This window comes from Ailuropoda melanoleuca, chromosome 13 (assembly GCF_002007445.2).
Source record: "Ailuropoda melanoleuca isolate Jingjing chromosome 13, ASM200744v2, whole genome shotgun sequence".
Lineage (NCBI taxonomy): Eukaryota > Metazoa > Chordata > Mammalia > Carnivora > Ursidae > Ailuropoda > Ailuropoda melanoleuca.
Window position 1 is genome coordinate 63516828 of NC_048230.1, and position 11942 is coordinate 63528769.

At 42.6% G+C, this 11942-nt stretch overlaps 1 protein-coding gene across 8 annotated transcripts in view; it reads left to right on the forward strand.

The window, feature by feature from the left end:
- The window catches only part of ZHX3 (zinc fingers and homeoboxes 3), a 130188-nt gene that overhangs the window by 99659 nt on the left and 18587 nt on the right, over nt 1-11942 (forward strand). For 3 of the 8 annotated variants that reach the window (XM_034641306.1, XM_034641305.1, XM_034641304.1), the window contains one exon: nt 5348-5446. The exons of the other annotated variants lie outside the window; for them this stretch is intronic. The gene's annotated coding sequence lies outside the window, so the exon portion shown is untranslated. The remainder of the gene's footprint in view (nt 1-5347; nt 5447-11942) is intronic. 8 annotated transcript variants of the gene reach the window in all.

The window sequence follows — 11942 nt, forward strand, 5'->3', positions numbered from 1 at the left end:
CTCCTGTGCTATTACAGCGTTGACAGTGGATTACCTTATACATACGTTACTGCACACATGTGCAAGCATATCCAGAGGCTACGTTCCTGGAGGCAGACTGGCTGAATCAAAGGGAATGAGCATTTGTAATTTTGTTAGCTATTGTTATATTGTAGAGGTTTTACCAGTTTTCACTCCTGTAAGCAGAGTGTGAGTACCTTATTTCATCAAACCCTTTCCAGGTCAGTATATTATCAAATGTTCTGAGCTTTTCCAAAGTAAATGAAAAAAAGAGAACCTAAGTGATTTTAATTAGTATTCTCTTACTCTGAGTGAGATTGGCATCTTTTCTCCTGTGCAAGATCTTGCTGGGCTTGGGGCGCCTGGGTAGCACAGTCGTTAGGCGTCTGCCTTCAGCTCAGGGCGTGATCCTAGCATTCCGGGATCGAGTCCCACATCGGGCTCCTCTGCTGGGAGCCTGATTCTTCCTCTCCCACTCCCCCCTGCTTGTGTTCCCTTTCTCGCTGGCTATCTATCTCTGTCAAATAAATAAATAAAAAATCTTAAAAAAAAAAAAAAAGATCTTGCTGGGCTTTGTAGTGAGGCCATTGAAGAAAGTCGTCAGTGTAGACTGAGCCTGAAGGGGGAGGGGGAGCATTGTATCCACTGGGGAGAGCCAGAGAGTTCTTTTTTAAATGAATGTTCTTGAGAGGTTCAAGCAAGCTCACTGTCCTGCAAGCTATTTAGCCTGTAAACTCTCTGGCCCACACTGGAAAAATTCAATTAAAGCAAAACAAATGTAATTTAGAAGTAAAACCACATCCAGAACAAACCATTTATATTGTTTTTTTAAATTTTTAGTTTTAAATTTAATAGAGTAATTTACTTTTGTACTTGAAACAAAATTTAGGATGCAAGTAACAAAGTTTAACTTTGGAAGGAGCTGTCCCGCACTTCCAAGGGCGCAGGTTCTGACGAGTTGCCTCTCAAGGTATCCTAGGTTTGCTCCCAGCCACCTCCTGTCCCCAGTCCCTGACCCCTTACCCCCCTCCCCTCCTTCTGCCTTCCCCCTGCTTTCTGCAGTTTCTGTGTGGATTAGAGCAGGCTTTGGCACAGAGAAAAGTCTTTTCACTGGGAACATTGGCCTTGTACAGCCTTGCCGCTCATTGGCAGCCTGACCCATTACTTATCTAAAATGCTTCTGACCAAACCAGCTTCATCCAGTTTTTCACCTAGACAGGGACCTTCCAGTCTGAGCACAGACTAGCTTTTGCTTTTTGTAGGTTCAAACCTATCTTGGTTGATGGCAATGCCATCCTTCTAGTCGCTCGGGTCAAAAACCTTGGAGGCCTCCGTGATTGCTATGCATTCAGTGTCCACACACTCCATCCGGTCCTTTAGGAAATCTTGTCAGCTCTACTTTCCAAATGTGTTTAGCATCCAGCCACTTCTCTTTGCCTCCCATCTGTGCCATCCCGGTCCCCACTGTTGTCCTCTCCTGCCCGGATTGCTGGCATAACCTCCTGACAGGTTTCCTCCTCCACTTGTTCTTCCTGCCGTCTGTTCTCAACACGGCCAGCAGAGGCGTCCTGTGGCACGCAAGTTGGATCCTGTCAGCCCTCTCTGTTCCAAACACTCCTCAGGGCTCTGCGGCCTCAGAAAAACCAGGTCGTCACTGGGCTCTGCACAGTGGGCCTCCTCACCTTTTTGACCCTCTCCTCCTGCTTTCTTGGCTACTCCCACCCAGCTTTACTGGCCTCCTTGCTGTTTTTGAATCAACTGGGCACATTCCCACTTCAAGGTCTGTGCGCCAGCTTGTGCCTCTGCCTAGAATGCTCTTCCCACACAGCCAGATGGCTCACTTCCTCACCTCCAAGTCTCTGCTCCAATGTCACATTCTCAGTGAGGCCAATCCAAACACCCAGTTTAACATTGCGACCTCATCCCCTCCCCACCCAGTGTGGACTTCCCCCCTTCCCTGCTTTATTTTTCTCCATTGCACTTGTTACTTTTTAACACACAATTTCATTTACTTATTTGATTTATTGTCTTCCCCCTCCCAACTAGAATGTGAACTCCAGAAAGGCAGAAATTTTTTATATCTTTTCTTTCCTTTCCTTTCGTTTTTTCTTTTCTTTTTTCTTTCTTTTTTTCTTTTTCTTTCTTTTTTTTTTTATCTTACCCATATTGTAGTGTGTAGAGCAGTGCCTGACACAGGGTAGGTGCTTAGTAAACAGTTGTTAAATGAATTAACTATCTCTCTTTTCTGTTAAATGAATTAACTGTCTCTTTTTTCCTTACCAGACTTGTTCCTCAGAGTCTGTCAAACCTAAACTAAATCAAACAAGTGTATTTTGGTACTGGTGATGTGAATTAAAGCCAAGAGTACTGATCCATATTTTTCTGAGGAAGCTCACAGTATAAATACTCTGGCATCATTTGGGTAACATCTTTTATGGAAGGATTAAGTATGACACAAGAAATGCCATTAAGGAAAGTGATAAATATATGCAGACCACATCTGGAGGATTCAATTTAGATTCGGGGTTGCTCCTAAGAAGGCTGTAAACAAACAAGACCATATTCGGAGACAAGCAGTGGGCTGGTGCAGACGTTCCAGCCTGTGACACAAAGTACGGGAACAAGGATGGGTGGCTTGGGGGAAAAGACTGCTAGGGAGCATGATTCCTTGTTTCAGGTGTTGAAAAGGTGTCATGTGGAAGATTAATAGATTAATAATCATTCCTTGTTCCCCTCTGCCCCATCCAGAGCACATCTACCTTTTGTGGAACCTGAACCTTAGGTGGGAGGCCCTAGAATAAACGTATAAAGAATATAGAAATATATTGAATAGAAGCATAAATTTATAAAAAATATGGATACGGGCCATTGAATGTGCCCATGCCGGTGAGGTCCCCAAAGCTTCTGCTTCCTCAGTTTCATGGTAAACCCACCCCATTCAGACTGCAGATACCACCAAAAGCAAGGTCCTGGTGGCTCTCCAAACACGCCATGTTTTCTTTTTCCTCTGTGGCTCCACAGAGGGTTCCCTGTCTGGAACACTCGTTTCTCGATAGTTTCTGCGCATCCGTGAACTTCTAATTCAAAGGCTGACTCTTCTGTGAAGCCTTAGCTAAGTCCTCCAGATAACTTCGATTGGTGGTGTGGCTTTTCCTGCACCCTCACTGAATCTTGCGTATGCCTTGACTACGGAACTTGGCTTATTGTTTGGTTTTGCTTGCTTGCTTGTCAGGCTTCCCTTATCCTGTGTATCAGTCAGGATGGGCTGGATTATGCTATACTAACAAGCAACTCCAAAAACCGCAGTGGCTTCAAACAGCAAAGGCTATTTCAGGCTCACACGATATGTACGTTGTGGGTCAGCTTTTGTTCTCACTTTACACTAACAGAATAGCCACAGTGGAGCACTGCCAGGTGCAGGCCAGAGAATAGATAGGCAAAGCATATACTTTCTCTTAAAGCTTTCTCCTAGAGATGGCACACTTGCCTGCGTTTCATTGCTTATATGTGTCCTCAGGTGAGCAGGGAAATCCAGTGTGTCCAGAAGGAGAGCAAGCTCCAGGATACTGGTGGGGAGCCTCTTAGTCACAGCAGACAATGAGCTTCTTGAGAGCAGGGGTGGCATCTTTCTAAAAATGTTTGTATAACCAGTATCTAGCACGTGGTACTTAGCACAGAGTAAGTCCTCAACTATCTTTGAGTGAAAAACTTAGCGAAACCTCCAAGTAGGATGTCTGTCTTTGCTACTGCAGGGAGCCATTCCCAACATCTTTTCAACCTCAGTGGGTGCTGACCTGACCTTCCAGTCTCTGGAAGTATTCAAGCATAGGCTTTCCTAACCAGTTAATGATATTTCCAAGATGATTCATGCAAAGATGAGTGGTTGAAATATGTGGTCTCTAAAATCCCTTTAATTCTGATTACTCTGTATTTATATTATAATCACCTTTCTGAGCTTGAGAAAGAATAAATTAGTGTTCACCAAAGAGGTGATAACATCTGACTGGAGCAGGCTATTTCTGTGACAGAAACAAGAATTGTTTGAGCGGGGAAAACAAGTAGAGAGCTCTGGCCCTGAGCCCTCAGCTGAAGGGTGATTACTAAATGCAGAAAGTATTGTGACCCTTACATATCCAGAGTAAAACGAGGCCAGCTCTGGGCTTGGCGTTGCTTTGACACTTGAGGATTGCGGCTTAGAAACAGGCTTGAATTCTTTGTAACTCCTTTCTTTATTTCAGCAAAACCTGGTAATTGTAGCCAGCTGGCCTGCCAAGGTCCTGCCCACACACATTCCTGAGGATGGACGGTTTCCTTGTGTTCTTTTTGTTATAGATTCCTGATGACTGACTTGGTCTAATCACTTGGCCCGGCTTTAACAGAACTCTCTAGTCATACATAAGAGCAAATAATGCAGCCCCTCTTCTGACTGTAGAATGTTACACATATTAGGGATCATGTAGCCCTGTCAAGTCATTGTAATTAAAAAAAAATAATAACACTGGAATAAATCAGCTTGTAAAATCCTTGAGCCCTCTGTAAGTAGGCTCAAAATAATGAATAATGTAAAACTAATTATAGGTAGTGGGTTTATTATTCAGCTGGTATTCAGAGTGAATGTGACCTAAAAAACAACATAGGATTTAATAGTCAGGATATCAGGCTCATCCATAAATCTGCTGTGTGATATTGGTCATGTCACCTCCACATTCTTGCTCACAGCTCTTCAATGCTCAGACTGGGGGAGGGGTAATAATAAGCAAATCAGGAGGCTATGGGGATGGATCAAAAGAAATGAAAGCACTTTGCAGGCTATGAAGCACTTTGATAAAATTGTAGGAAATCTAGTTTCCTAGTTGGCCATGGAAATTTCTCAGCTTTTCTTTCCAGCATGGCCGTGGCGCCATCGGTGCAAATTGATCCTCCTGTGTGTGGTGTTATCTTATACTGCAGAAGTATACTGAGATTGAACCCATTGATTTAATTCGGAGTTTATGGCAATGGTTCACAGTACCAGCCACTGATCCCCACTGTTGGGATCACTTGACTATGCCAAACTGTGATTCTGAAAGGTATTCACACGTTCTATCACTTACAGCCCTGACTGCATTCGTGTGAGAACCTGCTTGGTGTTTTGTTTTGTTTGCACATCTGGCCCCAGAACAACTTTTTGACACTTCTGGTGCATGGGGTCGGGCGGGGGGGGGGTGTCACTGATTTTTTGCAGCTACTGTGTGCAACTTCACACAAATGTGTGTTATTTAGGATGCTTGTAAGTAGGGTATTTTTAGGTGTCCAAAGGCTGCACATCCAGGGATTCTGCCTCTATTTGTGCCTTTGTGGATTTCAGGGTATCAGCGGCTCTGCAAAGTGGTCAAATCTGTTGATGGATTGAAACTGGTATTTGAAAACAGCGAGTGGTCACATTCCCTCCACCTCCCTGGTACAGGTAAATCCATGGCAATTATCATTTATTGTTCCATTTGAATGACTTCCACAAGGCAAGGTTGCCAAGTAAATGATAAGATAGTGATACCAGGTGGGGGCTCCATTTTTTGACAAAGCCTGGGCACCCATCCTGCGAGCACAAGATGGTTCATGTCACACTGAACCTCCCAGCTCTAAATGAGAGCAACTCACAGCCGCCACGTGTGTTGGCCACTCCATTTGCGGGATGTACTGCTCACTGGCACTGTTAATTTTACGTAGTGTAATTCTGATCAATAGTTTTTAATTAAAAGCTACGTATGACTGTAACAAATTCAAACAATGTAGAAAGCATAAAATTTTTTAAAAATGGTTAATGTTCTTCTCCTTCCTAATAAAGTCACACACTATTTAATGGTTTGGTATTTATTCTTTGTTCTTTTATTTATTATTTATTTGAGAGAGAGTGTGCGCCCAAGGGGGTGGGCAGAGGGAGAGGAAGAGCCAGAATCCTGAGCAGGTGCCATGCTTAGCATGGAGCCCGATGTAGGGCTCTTATCTCACAACCCCGAGATCACGACCCCAGCTGAAACTGAGTTGGTCGCTCAATTGACTGAGACACCCAGGAATGCCTCTTATTCATTCTTTTAAATGCGGTTTCTGTTCAAGCAAATACAAGTCTACGTAGATTGTTCTTTATACAATGAAATATATTTTATTATGCAGCACATTACATAGTTTATTAAATATGTCTTGGAGGGGCGCCTGAGTGGCTCAGTTGCTTAAGCATCTGCCTTTGGCTGAGGTCATGATCCCAGGGTCTTGGGATTGAGACCCCGGCCAGCTCCCTGCTCAGTGGGAAGTCTGCTTCTCCCTCTCCCTCTGCCCCCTCTCTGCTCACGCATGCGCGTGCTCTGTCTCTTTCTCAAATTAAATAAATAAATAAATAAATAAAATCTTAAAAAGTCTTGAAAATGTATTTGCATCAGTATGCATGAGTTTATCCTTTTAAATGGCTGCATTTCAAGGAAGCTTGGGTGGCTCGGTCGGTTGGTGGGTTAAGCGTCTGCCTTTGGCTCAGGTCATGATTCCAGAGTCCTCTGGAGGTGGGCTCCTTGCTCAGCGGGGGGCCTGTTTCTTCCCTCTGCCTGCCACTCCCCCTGCTTGTACTCTCGTTCATGTGCTGTCTCTCTGGCAAATAGATAAATAAAATCTTTAAAAAAAAATAAACGGCTGCATTTCTTTTCCTAGTGCTAGTTCTGTGGTTTGTTTTATCACCACCCAACTAACGGACTTTGTGCTATGAACTGATGAGGTGAATGACCTGATAGATATCTTTGCAATCATGTGCCTGTTTTTCTGTACTTTATCAGATTATGTGGGTTCTTCAAAGGAAAATGGCTAGATAAAAGGAGAGGCCTTTTCAGGTTTTGATGGCTATTGCTAAATTGACCTCCATAGGGGCACCTGGGTGGCTCAGTTGCTTAAGCATCTGCCTTTGTCTTAGGTCATGATCCCAGCATGCTTGGGATTGAACCCTGCGTTGGGCGCCCTGCTCAGCGGGGATCCTGCTTCTCCCTCTCCCTCTGCTACTCTGTGCTTGTGCTCTCATGCTCTGTCAAACAAGTAAAGTCTTTAAAAATAATAATAATAATAAATACATTTACCTCCATAAAAATTTCAGCAACTTATACTCTCACCAGTGGTGCATGAATATGGCCAGGTCTCTTTTTCTGATTTTTGCCAATCTGTGAGGAAGGGAGAAGAGCCTCCTTTTTTTTTTTTTTTTTTTTTTTTTAAGATTCATTTATTTAGAGTGAAAGAGAGCAAGTGAGCCTGAGAGCAGGGGGAGGGGTAGAGGGAGAAAGGGAATCCCAAGCAGACTCCCTACTGAGTTGACATGGGGCTTGATCTCACAACCCTGAGATCATGACCTGAGCCCAAGGACTTGTGTTTAAGCCTTATTAATGGTTTCCTGTAGTATTAAAAAATCTGTAGCATTTATGAAGTCAAATCAATCAACATTTTCTTTTGCAGTTTCTAGGTTTTCAGTCTTGCACAGGAAGAATTTTTCAGCAAAACTTGTTTTTTACTATATTTTTTCTAATATGTTTGCAATTTTGCTTGTTATATTTCTCTGTTAAATTCACCTAGAAATTATTGTTCTTTAAAATGTAAGTTAGGATTGAACTTAGTGGTCCTTATACTTATTAATTTGTCTTTCCTAACTGATTTAAAAATAGCACTGCTTTCATACTCTGAAAATCCCATATATGCAAAGTGTAGCTGGATGATCCGTTCATTCGTTTACCGTTTCCTATGCTGATAATACATTATTTTAATTACTCAAGCTTTAACATATGTTTTGCTGTCTGGTAAAGCAAGTTGCTCTAAACAGCTCTGTTTCAAAACTTTTAAAGCTGTTTTGTGCTTTTTCTGCTTCCAGAGGAATTTCAGATTAGCTTGTCAAATTCCATAAAAAATCGTGATGGCAATTCCTCAAACATTTTTTAATAAAAAATTTCAGACATACAGAAAAATTGAAATAATTTTATAGTGAACATCCATATACTCACCACCTAGATTTTACCATTACCATTTTACAATACTTGCTTTACCTGGTGGCATTTTGATTGTGATTGTAATTGTACTGAATTTAGAGATTAACCTAGGGAGGACTGACATCTACGTAATTCTGAATCTTTGCTTCCAGGAATGTTCTGTGACTTTCCATTTATTTAGCTCTTCTTTTTTTGTTCTTACTGAAGTTTTGTAGTTATTGTCATATAGATTTTTCACATGTCTTACAAAGGTTTATTCTGAGATCTTTTCCACATTTGGTTGTTAATGTGAGCGGGCTCTTCTCCCCACCCCCACCCCCTATTTCCTTCTCTAATTGATTATTTTTGGCATATGGGAAAGTTAATGATTCATGTGTTTGTGTGTTGCAAATGTGTCTCATCATCTTACCCCATCCTCTTATTAGTTACAATAGTTTTTCAGGAGATTTTCTCACTAGACAATCTCCTCATATGCAAATAACACCAATTTGTCTCATTTCTCTCTCTCTCTCTCTTTTTCCAACTGTTTTTCCCTCACATTTTAATTATTTTATTTTATTTTTTTTAAAGATTTTATTTATTTGTTTGACAGAGATAGAGACTGCCAGCGAGAGAGGGAACACAAGCAGGGGGAGTGGGAGAGGAAGAAGCAGGCTTACAGCAGAGGAGCCTGATGTGGGGCTTGATCCCATAACGCTGGGATCACGCCCTGAGCCGAAGGCAGACGCCCAACCGCTGTGCCACCCAGGCGCCCCTGTCCCTCACATTTTTAAAACTCAAACTTGACTATCTAGGATCCCATTACAATGTTAAATAATGATAGTGGGAATTCTTATATTCTTCCTGACTTGAATGTTTCACTATTAGGTGTAATGTTTGTTGGGGTTTCTAGTAGAAATCCTTTAACTAAGAACATTTCCATTTTTTTCCTTCATTTCCTTCATTTGCTAAATCTTTTCAAAAAAGGAGAGTTTAGACATGAACAACACTATAGACCAGTTAGACATAAGAGACATACACAGAACACTCCACTCAACAGCAACAGAACATGCACCTTCTTCTCATGCATATCTGCAACATTCTGTGGGGTAGATCACATATTAGGACACAAATCAAAGTCATAGCAAATTTAAGAAGATTGAGATTTTACCAAATGTCTTTTCCAAATACAATGAAATGAAACAAGAAATCAATAGCAAAAAGAAAACTGGAAAATCCACAGATATGTGGAAATGAAACAACACACTTTTTTTTAAAAGATTTTATTTATTTATTTGACAGAGAGAGAGACAGCCAGCAAGAGAGGGAGCACAAGCAGGGGGAGTGGGAGAGGAAGAAGCCGGCTCCCAGTGGAGCAAGGAGCCCGATTCGGGGCTCGATCCCAGAACTCTGGGATCACGCCCTTAGCCAAAGGCAGACACTTAACGACTGAGCCACCCAGGCACCCAGAAACAACACACTCTTGAATGACCAATGAGTCAAAGAAGAAATCACAAGGGAAATTGGAAAATATCTTGAGATAAATGAAAACAAAAACACAACATACCCAAACTTATGGATGCAGCAAAAGCAGTATTAAGAGGGTCATTTATAGTCATAAATGCCTGAATTTAAAAAAAGGAAGATCTCAAATCGCAACCTAACAATACACTGCAAGGAACTAGAAAAAGAAGAACAAATTAAACCCAATGTTAGCAGAAGGAAGGGAATAACAAAGATTAAAGAAAAATAAAATACAGAATAGAAAAAATTTGATGAAACAGAGTTCATTTTTTTAAAAAAATCAACAAAATTCACACACCCTTTAAAAAAAAATCAACACATCCTTAGCCAGACTAAGAAAAAAAGAGAGGAGACCCAATAACAAAAACCAGAAATAAGGAGAAGACAGTACAACTGATGCCACAAAAATAAAAAGGATCATAGGAGACCATTATGAACAATTACATGCCAACACATTGGATAACCCAGAAGAAATGGATACATTCCCAGAAACATACAACCTACCAAGACTAAATCATGAAGAAATTAAAAATCTGGTCGGACTTATAACTAGTAAGGAGATTGAATCAGTAATCAACAAGCCCAGGACCAGCTTCAATGGATATTTCTACCAAAAATTTAAAAAATGATTAACACCAAACCTTCTCAAAGTCTTCTGAAAATTGAAGAGAACACTTCCAAACTCATTTTATGAGGTCAGTATTACCCTGATACTAAAACTAAAGATACTACATGAAAGCTACTGACCATATCCCTGATGACCATTGATACAAAAGTGCTCAACAAAATATTAGTAAATCAAATTCAATACCACATTAAAAGTATTATGCACCATAACCAAGTGGGATTATTTCTGGAATGCAAGGATGGTTCTACATATGAAAATCAATGTAATACACCACATTAACAGATTGAAGGACCAGAACCATATGATCATCTCAATTGGTGCAGAAAAAGCACTTGATTAGATTAGACATCCTTTTGGGGTATCTGGGTGGCTCAGTCAGTTAAGCATCTTCCTTTGGCTCAGGTTATGATCCCAGAGTCCTGGGATCAAGCCCTGCATTGGGCTCCCTACTCAGCGGGGAGCCTGCTTCTCCTTCTTCTTCCATTCCCCCCACTTGTGCTCTCTGGCTCTCACTCTCTCTCTGTCAAATAAATAAAATCTTAAAAAAAGACATCCTTTCATGATAACACTCAATAAACTGGGAAGGTGATTACCTCAACATAATAAAGACCACGTATGAAAAGCCCACAGCTAACATTATGCTTAATGGTGAAAAACTGAAAGCTTTTCCTTTAAGAGCAGGAGCAAGTCAGGGATGCCCACTCGCACCGTTTCTACTTCAGCATACTACTGGAAATCTCAGCAGAGCAATTAGTCAAAAAAAAAAAGTCATCCAACTTGGAAAGGAAGAAGTCAAATTATCTCTCTTCACAGATGACATGATCATATATGTAGAAAACCATGTTAAGATTCCACAAAAGTAAATGTCAGAACAAAAAAATTCAGTGAAGTTACAGGACACAAAATCAACATGCAAAAATCACTTATGTTTCTCCGGGGAGGAGTTAAGATGGCGGAGGAGTGGGGGACCCCTTTTTCAGCCAGTCCCCTGAGTCGAGCTGGATAGGTACCAGACCAGCCTGAACATCCACGGAATCAGCCTGAGACGCAGGAAGATACATCTGGATCTCTACAAATGAACATCTCCAGTGCTGAGTATTGAGGTACGAAGCGGGGAGCCGTGAAACCACGCACAGATATTGGAAGATAAATGGAAGGGGGAGGGAGCCGCCGCGTTCAGGCACCGGGAAGCGGGAGCCACCTGCACGGGGGAGCGGGCGGACTCTCGGACAGGCACCCGTGAGAGAGCAGACTGAGACCGTGAGCCGGGAGCGCGCGCCACCAGGCATCTCACGGAACTCCGGTGTGCTCATTGGATCCAGACTGAGACCGGGAGCTCCGGGAGTGCACGGGGGCGGTTGGCGGCTGGCAGCGTTAGAAACACAAAGGACAGAGACGCGCCGGCCCAGGAAGTGAGGGCTGGGACGCCGAGTGTGGGGCGCACATCCCGGGACGCTGCAGGGTTGAGCAGCACCAACGGTAACAGAGTTAAAGTGGCCAGAACATCAGTGGAGAATGGGCCGCAATCCCTCTGTTCTGTGACAGAGGCTGAATTTCGGCCGCTGCTGCTCTGACTCTCAGAAGAGGCACAGCAGAACGCCAGGGAAAGCCGCCAGAGAACAAAAGCCTGGAAATACCGGCTCACAGCGTGCCCATCCCCATCGCCCTTCACAGGGGACACGGAGACTCTACCCAAACAGGGTTGCCTGAGTATCAGCGCGGCAGGCCCCTCCCCCAGAAGGCAGGCTGAAAAATCAAGAAGCCCACAACCCGGAGCGCCTGAGTGGCGCAGTCACCAAGCACCTGTCTTCGGATTAGGGTGTGAT